This window comes from Telmatherina bonti (assembly GCF_933228915.1).
Source record: "Telmatherina bonti genome assembly, chromosome: 6".
NCBI lineage: Eukaryota > Metazoa > Chordata > Actinopteri > Atheriniformes > Telmatherinidae > Telmatherina > Telmatherina bonti.
Genome location: NC_136624.1, coordinates 8,705,187 through 8,725,316, shown reverse-complemented (window position 1 = coordinate 8,725,316; position 20,130 = coordinate 8,705,187).

Here is a 20,130-nt window from a genome sequence, read left to right as displayed (position 1 = left end):
CCCCCCACAATACATTCTATAATGTGTTAAGGACCTACCAAATATGAATAGTTACAGTTTTGGTGCACATCGTATGAATTTGTGCAAAGATATAAGCAAACCGTGTTTCATGGCGAGAAGGTTTTTTTTCCAAGATGGCGGATACCCCGTTGCCATGGTAACGGCTGCACAATGAAGTTTTTTGCTTGTCTTGGGTTGATACACATGTGTGCCGAATTTCGTAGCCCTAGCTCAAAGTAGACGATCGGGCCCCTAGGGGCCGCCCCCAAAATGTGCCCCCCCCACAATACATATTACAACGCGTTAAGGACCTGCCAAATATGAATTATTGGAATTTTGGTTCCAATCGGATGCATTTTGGCAGAGATATAAGCAAACCGTGTTTCATGGCGAGAACGCGTTTTTCCATGGGTTGCCACGGTAACACGCTTTCTCCTATCAGAAAGATTTGAATAACTTTTTGTCCCCATCTTGTCACGAAGCTCCATGGGGAATGTGGAGCCAATAGCATGAATCCCCTCAGACTAGTTCGTTCAAATACGATGCGCTTAAAGTGATAAAAAGGGCATAAACGCCAAGATGGCGGCCACCCCGTTGCCATGGTAACAGGTTCTCAATAGAGTTTTTTGCTCGTCTTGGTTACTTATACATGTGTACCGAATTTCGTAGCCCTAGCTCAAAGTAGACGATCGGGCCCCTAGGGGCCCCCCCAAAATGCGCCCCCCCCACAATATATATTACAATGCGTGAAGGACCTACCAAATATGAATTATTTTAATTTTGGTTCCGATCGGATGTATTTCTGCGAAGATATGAGTGAACCGTGTTTCATGGCGAGATCGCTTTTTTCCATGGGTTGCCACGGTAACACGCTTTCGCCTATCAAAAAGATTTGAATAACTTTTGGTCCCCATCTCGTCACGAAGCTCCATGGCGAATGTGGAGCCAATAGCATGAATCGCCTCAGACTAGTTCGTTCAAATGCGATGCGCCCAAATTGACAAAAACGGGCAAAAAAATGGCCGCAAACGCCAAGATGGCGGAAAGCCCGTTGCCATGACAACAGGCGTTTCAATGACTTTTTTACTTGTCTTGATGTGATAGACATGTGTACCGAATTTCGTCGTCCTACGTCAAACTAAAATTTTTTTTCCCCATTCTAGAGGCCATTTTTGGCGTTTCTAGGGGGCGCTGTCGAGGCATTTTTGCATTGGCGTGCATACAAACGCCAAATTATCGAAATTTTCACCGGACGTGAGGTGTGTGCCAAGTTTCGCAACTTTTCACGGGGTCTAAGGGGGTCAAAATTGAGCGAGTTGTGCTTAAAATAATAAACATTACAATAACAATAGGGCCTTGCCATACTTCGTATGGCTCGGACCCTAATAATTAAAGCCGCAAGCGGCATCCATCGGGTCCTCGCCTCATGCCGAACCCTCCACCCGAGTCCTGGTTCTCCTAATGCTACATGTGAAGGACCCGCACAGCCAGTTCATTTTAATAGAGAAATACAATTCACATATTGAGAAAAGAATGTGTGTAAACGCCAAGATGGCGGACAGCCCGTTACCATGGCAACATGTGTTTCATTGACTTTTTAGCTTGTCTTGGGATGATACACATGTGTGCCGAATTTCGTAGCCCGAGATGTAAGTAGACGATCGGGCCCCTAGGGGCCCCCCCAAAAAGTGTCCCCCCCACAATACATTCTATAATGTGTTAAGGACCTACCAAATATGAATAGTTACAGTTTTGGTGCACATCGTATGAATTTGTGCAAAGATATAAGCAAACCGTGTTTCATGGCGAGAAGGTTTTTTTTCCAAGATGGCGGATACCCCGTTGCCATGGTAACGGCTGCACAATGAAGTTTTTTGCTTGTCTTGGGTTGATACACATGTGTGCCGAATTTCGTAGCCCTAGCTCAAAGTAGACGATCGGGCCCCTAGGGGCCGCCCCCAAAATGTGCCCCCCCCACAATACATATTACAACGCGCTAAGGACCTGCCAAATATGAATTATTGGAATTTTGGTTCCAATCGGATGCATTTTGGCAGAGATATAAGCAAACCGTGTTTCATGGCGAGAACGCGTTTTTCCATGGGTTGCCACGGTAACACGCTTTCTCCTATCAGAAAGATTTGAATAACTTTTTGTCCCCATCTTGTCACGAAGCTCCATGGGGAATGTGGAGCCAATAGCATGAATCCCCTCAGACTAGTTCGTTCAAATACGATGCGCTTAAAGTGATAAAAAGGGCATAAACGCCAAGATGGCGGCCACCCCGTTGCCATGGTAACAGGTTCTCAATAGAGTTTTTTGCTCGTCTTGGTTACTTATACATGTGTACCGAATTTCGTAGCCCTAGCTCAAAGTAGACGATCGGGCCCCTAGGGGCCCCCCCAAAATGCGCCCCCCCCACAATATATATTACAAAGCGTGAAGGACCTACCAAATATGAATTATTTTAATTTTGGTTCCGATCGGATGTATTTCTGCGAAGATATGAGTGAACCGTGTTTCATGGCGAGATCGCTTTTTTCCATGGGTTGCCACGGTAACACGCTTTCGCCTATCAAAAAGATTTGAATAACTTTTGGTCCCCATCTCGTCACGAAGCTCCATGGCGAATGTGGAGCCAATAGCATGAATCGCCTCAGACTAGTTCGTTCAAATGCGATGCGCCCAAATTGACAAAAACGGGCAAAAAAATGGCCGCAAACGCCAAGATGGCGGAAAGCCCGTTGCCATGACAACAGGCGTTTCAATGACTTTTTTACTTGTCTTGATGTGATAGACATGTGTACCGAATTTCGTCGTCCTACGTCAAACTAAAATTTTTTTTCCCCATTCTAGAGGCCATTTTTGGCGTTTCTAGGGGGCGCTGTCGAGGCATTTTTGCATTGGCGTGCATACAAACGCCAAATTATCGAAATTTTCACCGGACGTGAGGTGTGTGCCAAGTTTCGCAACTTTTCACGGGGTCTAAGGGGGTCAAAATTGAGTGAGTTGTGCTTAGGAGAATAATAATAATAATAATTAAAGCCGCAAGCGGCATCCATCGGGTCCTCGCCTCATGCCGAACCCTCCACCCGAGTCCTGGTTCTCCTAATGCTACATGTGAAGGACCCGCACAGCCAGTTCATTTTAATAGAGAAATACAATTCACATATTGAGAAAAGAATGTGTGTAAACGCCAAGATGGCGGACAGCCCGTTACCATGGCAACATGTGTTTCATTGACTTTTTAGCTTGTCTTGGGATGATACACATGTGTGCCGAATTTCGTAGCCCGAGATGTAAGTAGACGATCGGGCCCCTAGGGGCCCCCCCAAAAAGTGTCCCCCCCACAATACATTCTATAATGTGTTAAGGACCTACCAAATATGAATAGTTACAGTTTTGGTGCACATCGTATGAATTTGTGCAAAGATATAAGCAAACCGTGTTTCATGGCGAGAAGGTTTTTTTTTCAAAATGGCGGATACCCCGTTGCCATGGTAACGGCTGCACAATGAAGTTTTTTGCTTGTCTTGGGTTGATACACATGTGTGCCGAATTTCGTAGCCCTAGCTCAAAGTAGACGATCGGGCCCCTAGGGGCCGCCCCCAAAATGTGCCCCCCCCACAATACATATTACAAAGCGTTAAGGACCTGCCAAATATGAATTATTGGAATTTTGGTTCCAATCGGATGCATTTTGGCAGAGATATAAGCAAACCGTGTTTCATGGCGAGAACGCGTTTTTCCATGGGTTGCCACGGTAACACGCTTTCTCCTATCAGAAAGATTTGAATAACTTTTTGTCCCCATCTTGTCACGAAGCTCCATGGGGAATGTGGAGCCAATAGCATGAATCCCCTCAGACTAGTTCGTTCAAATACGATGCGCTTAAAGTGATAAAAAGGGCATAAACGCCAAGATGGCGGCCACCCCGTTGCCATGGTAACAGGTTCTCAATAGAGTTTTTTGCTCGTCTTGGTTACTTATACATGTGTACCGAATTTCGTAGCCCTAGCTCAAAGTAGACGATCGGGCCCCTAGGGGCCCCCCCAAAATGCGCCCCCCCCACAATATATATTACAAAGCGTGAAGGACCTACCAAATATGAATTATTTTAATTTTGGTTCCGATCGGATGTATTTCTGCGAAGATATGAGTGAACCGTGTTTCATGGCGAGATCGCTTTTTTCCATGGGTTGCCACGGTAACACGCTTTCGCCTATCAAAAAGATTTGAATAACTTTTGGTCCCCATCTCGTCACGAAGCTCCATGGCGAATGTGGAGCCAATAGCATGAATCGCCTCAGACTAGTTCGTTCAAATGCGATGCGCCCAAATTGACAAAAACGGGCAAAAAAATGGCCGCAAACGCCAAGATGGCGGAAAGCCCGTTGCCATGACAACAGGCGTTTCAATGACTTTTTTACTTGTCTTGATGTGATAGACATGTGTACCGAATTTCGTCGTCCTACGTCAAACTAAATTTTTTTTTCCCCATTCTAGAGGCCATTTTTGGCGTTTCTAAGGGGCGCTGTCGAGGCATTTTTGCATTGGCGTGCATACAAACGCCAAATTATCGAAATTTTCACCGGACGTGAGGTGTGTGCCAAGTTTCGCAACTTTTCACGGGGTCTAAGGGGGTCAAAATTGAGTGAGTTGTGCTTAGGAGAATAATAATAATAAACATTAAAGCCGCAAGCGGCATCCATCGGGTCCTCGCCTCATGCCGAACCCTCCACCCGAGTCCTGGTTCTCCTAATGCTACATGTGAAGGACCCGCACAGCCAGTTCATTTTAATAGAGAAATACAATTCACATATTGAGAAAAGAATGTGTAAACGCCAAGATGGCGGACAGCCCGTTACCATGGCAACATGTGTTTCATTGACTTTTTAGCTTGTCTTGGGATGATACACATGTGTGCCGAATTTCGTAGCCCGAGATGAAAGTAGACGATCGGGCCCCTAGGGGCCCCCCCAAGAAGTGTCCCCCCCACAATACATTCTATAATGTGTTAAGGACCTACCAAATATGAATAGTTACAGTTTTGGTGCACATCGTATGAATTTGTGCAAAGATATAAGCAAACCGTGTTTCATGGCGAGAAGGTTTTTTTTCCAAGATGGCGGATACCCCGTTGCCATGGTAACGGCTGCACAATGAAGTTTTTTGCTTGTCTTGGGTTGATACACATGTGTGCCGAATTTCGTAGCCCTAGCTCAAAGTAGACGATCGGGCCCCTAGGGGCCGCCCCCAAAATGTGCCCCCCCCACAATACATATTACAACGCGTTAAGGACCTGCCAAATATGAATTATTGGAATTTTGGTTCCAATCGGATGCATTTTGGCAGAGATATAAGCAAACCGTGTTTCATGGCGAGAACGCGTTTTTCCATGGGTTGCCACGGTAACACGCTTTCTCCTATCAGAAAGATTTGAATAACTTTTTGTCCCCATCTTGTCACGAAGCTCCATGGGGAATGTGGAGCCAATAGCATGAATCCCCTCAGACTAGTTCGTTCAAATACGATGCGCTTAAAGTGATAAAAAGGGCATAAACGCCAAGATGGCGGCCACCCCGTTGCCATGGTAACAGGTTCTCAATAGAGTTTTTTGCTCGTCTTGGTTACTTATACATGTGTACCGAATTTCGTAGCCCTAGCTCAAAGTAGACGATCGGGCCCCTAGGGGCCCCCCCAAAATGCGCCCCCCCCACAATATATATTACAATGCGTGAAGGACCTACCAAATATGAATTATTTTAATTTTGGTTCCGATCGGATGTATTTCTGCGAAGATATGAGTGAACCGTGTTTCATGGCGAGATCGCTTTTTTCCATGGGTTGCCACGGTAACACGCTTTCGCCTATCAAAAAGATTTGAATAACTTTTGGTCCCCATCTCGTCACGAAGCTCCATGGCGAATGTGGAGCCAATAGCATGAATCGCCTCAGACTAGTTCGTTCAAATGCGATGCGCCCAAATTGACAAAAACGGGCAAAAAAATGGCCGCAAACGCCAAGATGGCGGAAAGCCCGTTGCCATGACAACAGGCGTTTCAATGACTTTTTTACTTGTCTTGATGTGATAGACATGTGTACCGAATTTCGTCGTCCTACGTCAAACTAAAATTTTTTTTCCCCATTCTAGAGGCCATTTTTGGCGTTTCTAGGGGGCGCTGTCGAGGCATTTTTGCATTGGCGTGCATACAAACGCCAAATTATCGAAATTTTCACCGGACGTGAGGTGTGTGCCAAGTTTCGCAACTTTTCACGGGGTCTAAGGGGGTCAAAATTGAGCGAGTTGTGCTTAAAATAATAAACATTACAATAACAATAGGGCCTTGCCATACTTCGTATGGCTCGGACCCTAATTAAAGCCGCAAGCGGCATCCATCGGGTCCTCGCCTCATGCCGAACCCTCCACCCGAGTCCTGGTTCTCCTAATGCTACATGTGAAGGACCCACACAGCCAGTTCATTTTAATAGAGAAATACAATTCACATATTGAGAAAAGAATGTGTGTAAAGGCCAAGATGGCGGACAGCCCGTTACCATGGCAACATGTGTTTCATTGACTTTTTAGCTTGTCTTGGGATGATACACATGTGTGCCGAATTTCGTAGGCCGAGATGAAAGTAGACGGTCGGGCCCCTAGGGGCCCCCCCAAAAAGTGTCCCCCCCACAATACATTCTATAATGTGTTAAGGACCTACCAAATATGAATAGTTAAAGTTTTGGTGCACATCGCATGAATTTGTGCAAAGATATAAGCAAACCGTGTTTCATGGCGAGAAGGTTTTTTTCCAAGATGGCGGACACTCCATTGCCATGGTAACAGGTGCTTAATTGAGTTTTTTGCTTGTCTAGGGTTGATACACATGTGTGCCGGATTTCGTAGCCCTAGCTCAAAGTAGACGATCGGGCCCCTAGGGGCCCCCCCAAAATGTGCCCCCCCCCCCTACAATACATATTACAATGCGTTAAGGACCTACCAAATATGAAGTATTGGAATTTTGGTTCCGATCGGATGTATTTCTGCGAAGATATGAGTGAACCGTGTTTCATGGCGAGGAGTATTTTTTTCAAGATGGCGGACACCCCGTTGCCATGGTAACAGGTTCTCAATAGAGTTTTTTGCTCGTCTTGGTTACTTATACATGTGTACCGAATTTCGTAGCCCTAGGTCAAAGTAGACGATCGGGCCCCTAGGGGCCGCCCCCAAAATGTGCCCCCTCCACAATACATATTACAATGCGTTAAGGACCTACCAAATATGAATGATTGGAATTTTGGTTCCGATCGGATGCATTTCTGCAGAGATATAAGCAAACCGTGTTTCATGGCGAGAACGCTTTTTTCCATGGGTTGCCACGGTAACAAGCTTTCTCCTATCAGAAAGATTTGAAAAACTTTTGGTCCCCATCTTGTCACGAAGCTCCATGGCGAATGTGGAGCCAATAGCATGAATCGCCTCAGACTAGTTCGTTCAAATACGATGCGCTTAAAGTGATAAAAAGGGCATAAACGCCAAGATGGCGGACACCCCGTTGCCATGGTAACAGGTTCTCAATAGAGTTTTTTTGCTCGTCTTGGTTACTTATACATGTGTACCGAATTTCGTAGCCATAGGTCAAAGTAGACAATCGGGCCCCTAGGGGCCCCCCCGAAAATGTGCCCCCCCCCACAATACATATTACAATGCGTTAAGGACCTACCAAATATGAATTATCTGAATTTTGGTTCCGATCGGATGTATTTCTGCGAAGATATGAGTGAACCGTGTTTCATGGCGAGAACGCTTTTTTCCATGGGTTGCCACGGTAACACGCTTTCTCCTATCAGAAAGATTTGAATAGCTTTTGGTCCCCATCTTGTCACGAAGCTCCATCGCGAATGTGGAGCCAATAGCCTGAATCCCCTCAGACTAGTTCGTTCAAATGCGATGCGCTTAAAGTGATAAAAAGGGCATAAACGCCAAGATGGCGGACACCCCGTTGCCATGGTAACAGGTTCTCAATAGAGTTTTTTGCTCGTCTTGGTTACTTATACATGTGTACCGAATTTCATAGCCATAGGTCAAAGTAGACTATCGGGCCCCTAGGGCCCCCCCCCCAAAATGCGCCCCACCCACAATACATATTACAATGCGTGAAGGACCTACCAAACATGAATTATTTTAATTTTGGTTCCGATCGGATGTATTTCTGCGAAGATATGAGTGAACCGTGTTTCATGGCGAGAACGCTTTTTTCCATGGGTTGCCACGGTAACACGCTTTCTCCTATCAAAAAGATTTGAATAACTTTTGGTACCCATCTTGTCACGAAGCTCCATGGCGAATGTGGAGCCAATAGCATGAATCGCCTCAGACTAGTTCGTTCAAATGCGATGCGCCCAAATTGACAAAAACGGGCCAAAAAATGGCCGCAAACGCCAAGATGGCGGAAAGCCCGTTGCCATGACAACAGGCGTTTCAATGACTTTTTTACTTGTCTTGATGTGATAGACATGTGTACCGAATTTTGTCGTCCTACGTCAAACTAAATTTTTTTGACCCCATTCTAGAGGCCATTTTTGGCGTTTCTAGGGGGCGCCGTCGAGGCATTTTTGCATTGGCGTGCACGCGGACCCCAGAATATCGCTATTTTCGCCGGGACTGAGGTGTGTGCCAAGTTTCGCAACTTTTCACGGGGCCTAAGGGGGTGAAAAATAGCCGAGTTGTGCTCAGAACGAGGAGAATAATAATAAACATTACAATAACAATAGGGCCCTGCCATACTTCGTATGGCTCGGACCCTAATTAAAGCCGCAAGCGGCATCCATCGGGTCCTCGCCTCATGCCGAACCCTCCACCCGAACTCGCCACAAAGCTTCCGGGTGGATGTGAAGTAAAAGGCACGAATCCAAAACTAGTTTGTTCAAAAACAATGCACATACAGTGCTAAATGGGCGTAAACGCCAAGATGGCGGACACCCCATTGCCATGGTAACAGGTGGTCAATGCACTTTTTTACTCGCCTTGGGTTGTTACACATGTGTACCGAATTTCGTATCCCTAGGTCTAAGTAGACAATCGGGCCCCTAGGGGCCACCCCCAAAAAGTGCCCCCCCCACAATACATTCTATAATTTGTTAAGGACCTACCAAATATTAATATTTACAGTTTTGGTGCACATCGCATGAATATGTGCGAAGATATAAGCAAACCGTGTTTCATGGCGAGAAGGTTTTTTTCCAAGATGGCGGACACTCCGTTGCCATGGTAACAGGTTGTTAATTGAGTTTTTTGCTTTACTTGGGTTGATACACATGTGTGCCGAATTTCATAGCCCTAAGTGAAAGTAGACGATCGGGCCCCCAGGGGCCCCCCAAAAATGTGACCCCCCCCACAATACATATGACAATGCATTAAGGACCTATCAAATATGAATTATTGGAATTTTGGTTCCAATGGGATCTATTTCTGCGAAGATATGAGTGAACCGTGTTTCATGGCGAGGAGTATTTTTTTCAAGATGGCGGACACACCGTTGCCATGGTAACAGGTGCTTAATTGAGTTTTTTGCTCGTCTTGGTTACTTATACATGTGTACCGAATTTCGTAGCCCTAGGTCAAAGTAGACGTGGTTACTTATACATGTGTACCGAATTTCGTAGCCATAGGTCAAAGTAGACAATCGGGCCCCTAGGGGCCCCCCCGAAAATGTGCCCCCCCCCACAATACATATTACAATGCGTTAAGGACCTACCAAATATGAATTATCTGAATTTTGGTTCCGATCGGATGTATTTCTGCGAAGATATGAGTGAACCGTGTTTCATGGCGAGAACGCTTTTTTCCATGGGTTGCCACGGTAACACGCTTTCTCCTATCAGAAAGATTTGAATAGCTTTTGGTCCCCATCTTGTCACGAAGCTCCATCGCGAATGTGGAGCCAATAGCCTGAATCCCCTCAGACTAGTTCGTTCAAATGCGATGCGCTTAAAGTGATAAAAAGGGCATAAACGCCAAGATGGCGGACACCCCGTTGCCATGGTAACAGGTTCTCAATAGAGTTTTTTGCTCGTCTTGGTTACTTATACATGTGTACCGAATTTCATAGCCATAGGTCAAAGTAGACTATCGGGCCCCTAGGGGCCCCCCCCCAAAATGCGCCCCACCCACAATACATATTACAATGCGTGAAGGACCTACCAAACATGAATTATTTTAATTTTGGTTCCGATCGGATGTATTTCTGCGAAGATATGAGTGAACCGTGTTTCATGGCGAGAACGCTTTTTTCCATGGGTTGCCACGGTAACACGCTTTCTCCTATCAAAAAGATTTGAATAACTTTTGGTACCCATCTTGTCACGAAGCTCCATGGCGAATGTGGAGCCAATAGCATGAATCGCCTCAGACTAGTTCGTTCAAATGCGATGCGCCCAAATTGACAAAAACGGGCCAAAAAATGGCCGCAAACGCCAAGATGGCGGAAAGCCCGTTGCCATGACAACAGGCGTTTCAATGACTTTTTTACTTGTCTTGATGTGATAGACATGTGTACCGAATTTTGTCGTCCTACGTCAAACTAAATTTTTTTGACCCCATTCTAGAGGCCATTTTTGGCGTTTCTAGGGGGCGCCGTCGAGGCATTTTTGCATTGGCGTGCACGCGGACCCCAGAATATCGCTATTTTCGCCGGGACTGAGGTGTGTGCCAAGTTTCGCAACTTTTCACGGGGCCTAAGGGGGTGAAAAATAGCCGAGTTGTGCTCAGAACGAGGAGAATAATAATAAACATTACAATAACAATAGGGCCCTGCCATACTTCGTATGGCTCGGACCCTAATTAAAGCCGCAAGCGGCATCCATCGGGTCCTCGCCTCATGCCGAACCCTCCACCCGAGTCCTGGTTCTCCTAATGCTACATGTGAAGGACCCGCACAGCCAGTTCATTTTAATAGAGAAATACAATTCACATATTGAGAAAAGAATGTGTGTAAACGCCAAGATGGCGGACAGCCCGTTACCATGGCAACATGTGTTTCATTGACTTTTTAGCTTGTCTTGGGATGATACACATGTGTGCCGAATTTCGTAGCCCGAGATGTAAGTAGACGATCGGGCCCCTAGGGGCCCCCCCAAAAAGTGTCCCCCCCACAATACATTCTATAATGTGTTAAGGACCTACCAAATATGAATAGTTACAGTTTTGGTGCACATCGTATGAATTTGTGCAAAGATATAAGCAAACCGTGTTTCATGGCGAGAAGGTTTTTTTTCCAAGATGGCGGATACCCCGTTGCCATGGTAACGGCTGCACAATGAAGTTTTTTGCTTGTCTTGGGTTGATACACATGTGTGCCGAATTTCGTAGCCCTAGCTCAAAGTAGACGATCGGGCCCCTAGGGGCCGCCCCCAAAATGTGCCCCCCCCACAATACATATTACAACGCGTTAAGGACCTGCCAAATATGAATTATTGGAATTTTGGTTCCAATCGGATGCATTTTGGCAGAGATATAAGCAAACCGTGTTTCATGGCGAGAACGCGTTTTTCCATGGGTTGCCACGGTAACACGCTTTCTCCTATCAGAAAGATTTGAATAACTTTTTGTCCCCATCTTGTCACGAAGCTCCATGGGGAATGTGGAGCCAATAGCATGAATCCCCTCAGACTAGTTCGTTCAAATACGATGCGCTTAAAGTGATAAAAAGGGCATAAACGCCAAGATGGCGGCCACCCCGTTGCCATGGTAACAGGTTCTCAATAGAGTTTTTTGCTCGTCTTGGTTACTTATACATGTGTACCGAATTTCGTAGCCCTAGCTCAAAGTAGACGATCGGGCCCCTAGGGGCCCCCCCAAAATGCGCCCCCCCCACAATATATATTACAAAGCGTGAAGGACCTACCAAATATGAATTATTTTAATTTTGGTTCCGATCGGATGTATTTCTGCGAAGATATGAGTGAACCGTGTTTCATGGCGAGATCGCTTTTTTCCATGGGTTGCCACGGTAACACGCTTTCGCCTATCAAAAAGATTTGAATAACTTTTGGTCCCCATCTCGTCACGAAGCTCCATGGCGAATGTGGAGCCAATAGCATGAATCGCCTCAGACTAGTTCGTTCAAATGCGATGCGCCCAAATTGACAAAAACGGGCAAAAAAATGGCCGCAAACGCCAAGATGGCGGAAAGCCCGTTGCCATGACAACAGGCGTTTCAATGACTTTTTTACTTGTCTTGATGTGATAGACATGTGTACCGAATTTCGTCGTCCTACGTCAAACTAAAAATTTTTTTCCCCATTCTAGAGGCCATTTTTGGCGTTTCTAGGGGGCGCTGTCGAGGCATTTTTGCATTGGCGTGCATACAAACGCCAAATTATCGAAATTTTCACCGGACGTGAGGTGTGTGCCAAGTTTCGCAACTTTTCACGGGGTCTAAGGGGGTCAAAATTGAGTGAGTTGTGCTTAGGAGAATAATAATAATAATAATTAAAGCCGCAAGCGGCATCCATCGGGTCCTCGCCTCATGCCGAACCCTCCACCCGAGTCCTGGTTCTCCTAATGCTACATGTGAAGGACCCGCACAGCCAGTTCATTTTAATAGAGAAATACAATTCACATATTGAGAAAAGAATGTGTGTAAACGCCAAGATGGCGGACAGCCCGTTACCATGGCAACATGTGTTTCATTGACTTTTTAGCTTGTCTTGGGATGATACACATGTGTGCCGAATTTCGTAGCCCGAGATGTAAGTAGACGATCGGGCCCCTAGGGGCCCCCCCAAAAAGTGTCCCCCCCACAATACATTCTATAATGTGTTAAGGACCTACCAAATATGAATAGTTACAGTTTTGGTGCACATCGTATGAATTTGTGCAAAGATATAAGCAAACCGTGTTTCATGGCGAGAAGGTTTTTTTTCCAAGATGGCGGATACCCCGTTGCCATGGTAACGGCTGCACAATGAAGTTTTTTGCTTGTCTTGGGTTGATACACATGTGTGCCGAATTTCGTAGCCCTAGCTCAAAGTAGACGATCGGGCCCCTAGGGGCCGCCCCCAAAATGTGCCCCCCCCACAATACATATTACAACGCGTTAAGGACCTGCCAAATATGAATTATTGGAATTTTGGTTCCAATCGGATGCATTTTGGCAGAGATATAAGCAAACCGTGTTTCATGGCGAGAACGCGTTTTTCCATGGGTTGCCACGGTAACACGCTTTCTCCTATCAGAAAGATTTGAATAACTTTTTGTCCCCATCTTGTCACGAAGCTCCATGGGGAATGTGGAGCCAATAGCATGAATCCCCTCAGACTAGTTCGTTCAAATACGATGCGCTTAAAGTGATAAAAAGGGCATAAACGCCAAGATGGCGGCCACCCCGTTGCCATGGTAACAGGTTCTCAATAGAGTTTTTTGCTCGTCTTGGTTACTTATACATGTGTACCGAATTTCGTAGCCCTAGCTCAAAGTAGACGATCGGGCCCCTAGGGGCCCCCCCAAAATGCGACCCCCCCACAATATATATTACAAAGCGTGAAGGACCTACCAAATATGAATTATTTTAATTTTGGTTCCGATCGGATGTATTTCTGCGAAGATATGAGTGAACCGTGTTTCATGGCGAGATCGCTTTTTTGCATGGGTTGCCACGGTAACACGCTTTCGCCTATCAAAAAGATTTGAATAACTTTTGGTCCCCATCTCGTCACGAAGCTCCATGGCGAATGTGGAGCCAATAGCATGAATCGCCTCAGACTAGTTCGTTCAAATGCGATGCGCCCAAATTGACAAAAACGGGCAAAAAAATGGCCGCAAACGCCAAGATGGCGGAAAGCCCGTTGCCATGACAACAGGCGTTTCAATGACTTTTTTACTTGTCTTGATGTGATAGACATGTGTACCGAATTTCGTCGTCCTACGTCAAACTAAAATTTTTTTTCCCCATTCTAGAGGCCATTTTTGGCGTTTCTAGGGGGCGCTGTCGAGGCATTTTTGCATTGGCGTGCATACAAACGCCAAATTATCGAAATTTTCACCGGACGTGAGGTGTGTGCCAAGTTTCGCAACTTTTCACGGGGCCTAAGGGGGTCAAAATTGAGTGAGTTGTGCTTAGGAGAATAATAATAAACATTTGGAAAACAATAGGGCCTTGCCATACTTCGTATGGCTCGGACCCTAATTAAAGCCGCAAGCGGCATCCATCGGGTCCTCGCCTCATGCCGAAGACACCCCGCCCCCCCCTCCATTGTGGACGAGGTTAAGGACCTAGAAAATAGAAATGCAGTTAACTTTGATGCCGATCCAATGTATTTTTATGGACATAAACAATGTCTATCCAGTGAAAAAAAAATATACTGGTCCACCAAATCATGACTCATGTGGATATGCTGTTCAACCAGTTTCAGAAATTAAACATCAACCCTGTCTGGATTAAAACTCTTTTTCAGAGGTTCAAAGACAACATGCTCAACATCAGGTAAATATTTATATTTATATAAATTATAATTTATTGTTTACTCAGAAAGTTATTGTTAAATAGAGCAGTCACTCATTTAAGACTGTAAAAGCCATAAGTTTATTGACTTGACATCACAGCAAATTATTCTTATGAAGCACATCGCATTTTATTCTTTTGGTATTTAAAGAAAGATTCTTTTAAGTTTTATGATAAACCTTTTCTTAATCCAGACTGTGACCTAAACAGGTCAAGTGATCGGCAGATTTAGATTATAATGGTGTTTCATGAGTGTTTTTAGTGCATAAAAACCTCAATTATGTTATTATGTTGTTTGGACCAGGATGTCAGTCCCGTCTCTCTGTGAGGACAGCACTGCTGGACAGCCGGTGAAGAGACAGGATGCTGGGACCAGGAGAACAACAGAGGCTGGCTACAGAGGTCAGTCATATTTTCAGTCAAATCCATGTAGTTTATATTCTTACTTTGGTGACATGATGCTAGAACAATACTGAAGATCTGGTACAGAATTATTGACACCCCTTATCAATAGAATTGCTAAGGTCTAACTTTCTTATAATTGAAAACTTTTGATGTTTGCTTCAGGTCTGTGATACCATCCTGGTGCACGCTGAGGAGCAGCTAAACACGACTGTTGAGGCATGTCCCATGTTGGACAAGGCCAAGGCAGAACTGTCCCTCTTCTACAAGAACAGTGAAGTTAAAGGTTGTGGTGCAGAAGTGCCTCTGTAGCAGTTTCTCATAAAGAACAACCTTCAGATGAGTCACAGCCTTCTCCAGATCATTATGTCAACACCATAACAACTGCTGAATCTGAGAAATGCTTTTCTACTCGACTGTGAGAAACTCCATGACACAGGATCGCCTCAACGCCATGCCATGCTCTTCATGGAGAATAAGCTTGTTGGGGACATTCAGACTTTAATAGGAGGGTTATTGAGAGATTTGCCTTTAATAAGGAGAGGAAAACTAAATTCTTCTACCAGTTTTATTTGATCTTTTGTTGTTCTTGGAGAAAACCAAATATGAAATCAGTTCATTCATCAGGTTCTAGTGTTCATTATTTAGTAGTCAAAGAATTATTACTGAATGTAGATTGTTGCAAAAGTCCTGTCAAAAGTTTGAGTGAGGTTAGATTTTTTAAGGAAAGGTATGCTGGTGTTTACTTTCTGTAGCCGCCACCAAAAGCACTTCTCATGCTTATTGTCTTATTAAGGCTTGTGACAAATATTTATGTGTAGATTTGTTTTACCACTGTTTATATTTCAAAATATATTATGAGCTAATTAATGTCTTTTTTTTTTTTTTACAAAAATATTTGTATTAAATAAAATGTTAAATACAATCCTGTCATTATAAAACAAAATTTTCCTTTGAGCTAAATTATGAATTTCTGGTATTTGTCATTGTTGTCATTTTAGGATATAATAAAGTATTTGTGAAATACATAACTTTTAAAGTAGATTTTTTTTTATTGCTATAATTATTGTTTGTCTTCAACAATAGATAGATTTGACAAAGCCCCACCTAAAAAATAATAAAATATATATACACACACACACACACACACATACATATATATATATATATATATATATATATATATATATATATATATATATATATATATATATATAATGTGTGTATGTGTGTGTGTGTGTGTGTGTGTATGTATGTACATGTGGACATTTATGGGTCACTGAATACAAAATATACAGTATTTTTTTCCATTTTATTTGTTTATTTATTTTCCTTTATTCATCCATGTCCAAGGTGTCATCACCTTAATCCCCTCCGTCTTCAAGATGACAACGAGGTGTTCTCTGTCTTGTACCACAGTGGTTTGTCTTTCACTGGCACATCCACAAGAAGTGCTTTTTCCAGCTGTCATCCTCATTTTTGTGTTCCAATCCACCTTTTTCTCGTCTCAGCTTTATCACATCCGGATAATTTTACCGTGGAGCTGCGGAGAAGTGCATCAATGCTGCGTCACAAAATCATGCAGGCTTTTGTGTATAAAAAAAAAAAAAAAAAAAAAAAAAGCCTTCACTCTCCTGTTTTCCTTATATGGAAGAGAGACTTTTTGTGTTATTTATTTGTTTATTGACACAACAGGGCTGTCATTCATAAAACTAGCAGCATCCCCACAGTCATTATAAAAACAAAAACCACGATTCAGCGAATAACTCCTAAATGTAGTTGATATTCAATAGAAAATTCGTTTTGTAAAACTGGCTTTGTTCAATAAAGTTTATTGAAAAAAAAAAAAAAAAACGTTCGTCAGAGCTGCTGCTGCGCTGCAAACTGCAGGTGCACGTCGGCTCCTTTGATGTGTCCGGTCGGACATCTTGTTTTCTAGAAGCTTCCAGAAGCTTCTCCGGTCTTTCAGATCGAGCTTCTGACCTGACCGCACGTCTCGTTGAGAGCCTGTCTGAATATTGGTGGATTATTGTCACTTCATCCAGAGATTTTCGAGCTTTTCAACCGGGAGAACTTCTTATAAAGCCTTCGTGTCTTCGACTGGTAAGTTTATCATTTTTATTTTGATCAATTAGATGTTTTTCCACCGTGTTGGCTTACTTAGCTTAGCTTAGCTTCGCTTAGCTTAAGTGGACCTTAGCTTCGTGTAGCCTGTAACCTGTTTATCCCTCTGCATTGAAATTATAGTTAGATGTTTTTGGGGGTTTTTTTTTGTTTGTATTGTTTTGGTTTTTTTTAACGTGAGCTCAAAAAAATATGTCTTAACAGCGAACAGTGTTTTTATTAACTAAATGCCTCTCTTACATGGATATCTAAGCTAAGCTAATTTAGCTTAGGAGATGATTAGAAGTTTTACTGCACATGAATGGAGATATTTGTGCTCCTAGCTCTAAATTTGCTGAGCATTTTATTTAGTTTTTCTGTGAAAATGGCTTTATTTTACTGAAGATTTAGTGAGACGATGCTATAAAGTTGGGATGTTTTTAGATTAAGTTCTGAAGAATCTGAAAATAAATTTAAAAGTTAACAATTTAATTGATATATTAATTGATATATAAGAATAATAATTAATATACTAAGAAATTGTATTACAGAAAAAAGCTAAATAAGACTAAAAATGATCTAAAAAAAAAAAAAAAAACATTTGAGGAATATTAAATCAACTTAGAAAGAGTGGGACAAAGAAAATGACATATCCAGATATTTTGCTGGTAACAGTAGTGTTAAATATGACATGAAAGAGGCAGTCATGAGTATTAGGCTGATTCTGGATTACCAGTCGCTTTACACTCTGTTTTGGTAACTGATATTACTGTAGTTACAGTACTGTGTGGAGGTGTGGGGTAACAATTACAAAACCACACTTATCAAATGTCCAGAAATGATAACTGAGCAAGGCAGAAATAGTATAGAATACAGACGTATTATATAAACTGAGTAGTTCTGTTATTATTGATATAATTGTTGCTATTGTTGTTGGTCTTGCTGCATTGCTCCATTACTGTAGTTGATTGTTGTATTCTTATAGATTATGAGATATTGAGGATATTGTACAGGTATCACTGATATACTGGGTGGTTGTTTTTGTGTTGCTGCTACTGCTGCTGCTGCTGTTGTATTTTGTTGTGCTATTTTTTTTTATCACTGGGGGTAGGTTTCATTATTATCATTTCAAGTCCGCTACACCCATACAGTTGGACTCAGTACCTCATATACTACTTGCACAGAAACTATGAAGTACTTCTACTGTGTACTTTTCCTGTTATTCATTTATAAAGTGTCAAACACGTAAAATGAAATACCTTTTTGGATGACTTTGAAGTGGATTAAAATTCATTTCCTTAATAGTTAGTCCGCCAAACCCATACAGTTGGACCCAGTACCTCATATATTACTTGTACAGAAACTATGAAGTACTTACAGTACAGGTTTGGTGTACTAACTATTCAACAAATGAATTATATCATACTTCAAAGTTAGCTGATAATGCATTTTATTTCCATGTGTAAGGAACTTTCTGAATGCATTACAGGTAAAGTACACAATAAAAGTATTTAATTGTTTTTGTGCAAGTAGTACATAAAGTACTGAGTCCAACTGTACAGGTTTGGTGGACTAACTATTGAAAAAATTAATTTTATTACATTTGAAAATCATCCAAAAAAGTCTTTGATTATTCACGTGTATGGGATTTTATGAATTGATTACAGGAAAAGCACACAGTAAAAGTATTGCATAGTTTCTGTACAAGAAGCAAATGAGGTATTTAGAACTGTACAGTTTGGTAGACTAACTATTGAAGAAATTAATTTTATTACACTTCAAAATCATCCCAAAAGGTCTTTCATCAATTATGTGTAAGACATTTAATCAATAGATAACAGGAAAAGTATACAGTAAAAATACTTCATTGTTTTTGTGCAAGCAGTACAAAGGGTACTGAGTCCAACCATATGGGTTTGGTGGACTAACTATTGAAGAAATTAATTTTATTACACTTCAAAATCATCCCAAAAGGTCAATCAATTATGTGTAAGACATTTAATCAATAGATTACAGGAAAAGTAAAAATACTTCATTGTTTTTGTGCAAGCAGTACATAGGGTACTGAGTCCAACCATATGGGTTTGGTGGACTAACTATTGAAAAAGTTACTATTGAAGAAATTAATTTTATTACATTTGAAAATCATCCAAAAAGGTCTGATTATTCACGTGTATGAGATTTTATTAACTGATTACAGGAAAAGTAAGTCATAGTGTTTATGCAAGTAGTATATGAGGTACTAAGTCCAACTGTACAGGTTTGGTGGACAAACTATTGAATATATTCATTTTATTGCACTTTTCACGTGTTGAGCAACAAATTTTTTATTTAGTTTTTATAATTATCATATCACTAAGAAAAAAAGAGATGCTTTATTTTGAAATCCGAAGTAATCGTTGGTAGAAGTTGGCTTTACCATAAAGTTGAAAGTGAACGCGCACTTACAATAAAGTGTAGGCTGGCTTGACCAGTTGTTGTTTCTTCATCACTGTAGTTGATTCTTGTATTCTTATAGATTATGAGATAGTGAGGATATCATTGTACAGGTATCACTGATGGGTGGTTGCTGCTGTTGTGTTTCTGCTACTGCTGTTTTTGTTACATTTCTTTATGACTTTCATTATAAGCTTATGCTTCTACCCACTCCTTTTGAACATTTTTTCATGTTTTATTTCTGTTTTTGTTTTGTTTTTAGATTTATCATCATGTTCAAATCAACTTTTAAACCTAAATTTTCTAGTAAAATATTTTTGCCTGATAGTAGTTACACTTAAATCTATGAGGGTGGAACACACAAGTTAATGGTTGGATTACTGCATGTTATCCAACACATGACATAGAGGCAATAAAAATTAATTATGAATGTGTCACTCTTCCATAATTGTGTGTGATTTACCTTCTGTTTAGTCTTGTGGAGTTTTATTTGGTAGAAGCAGAAATATGTTGTCTTCATTGCAATTGATGATGGCTTGCAAATGTTTGTGTTATACCAGTATCATTCTGTTGTTTTCTTTATGCTTATTTTTCTGTATTTTGTCTAACCTATTTTCTCTTTTTATACAGCTTTTGTGTAAGACTGTTTGTGTGAGCGCCTGTCTCTCTGTTGGGGGTGTTTGTGTGT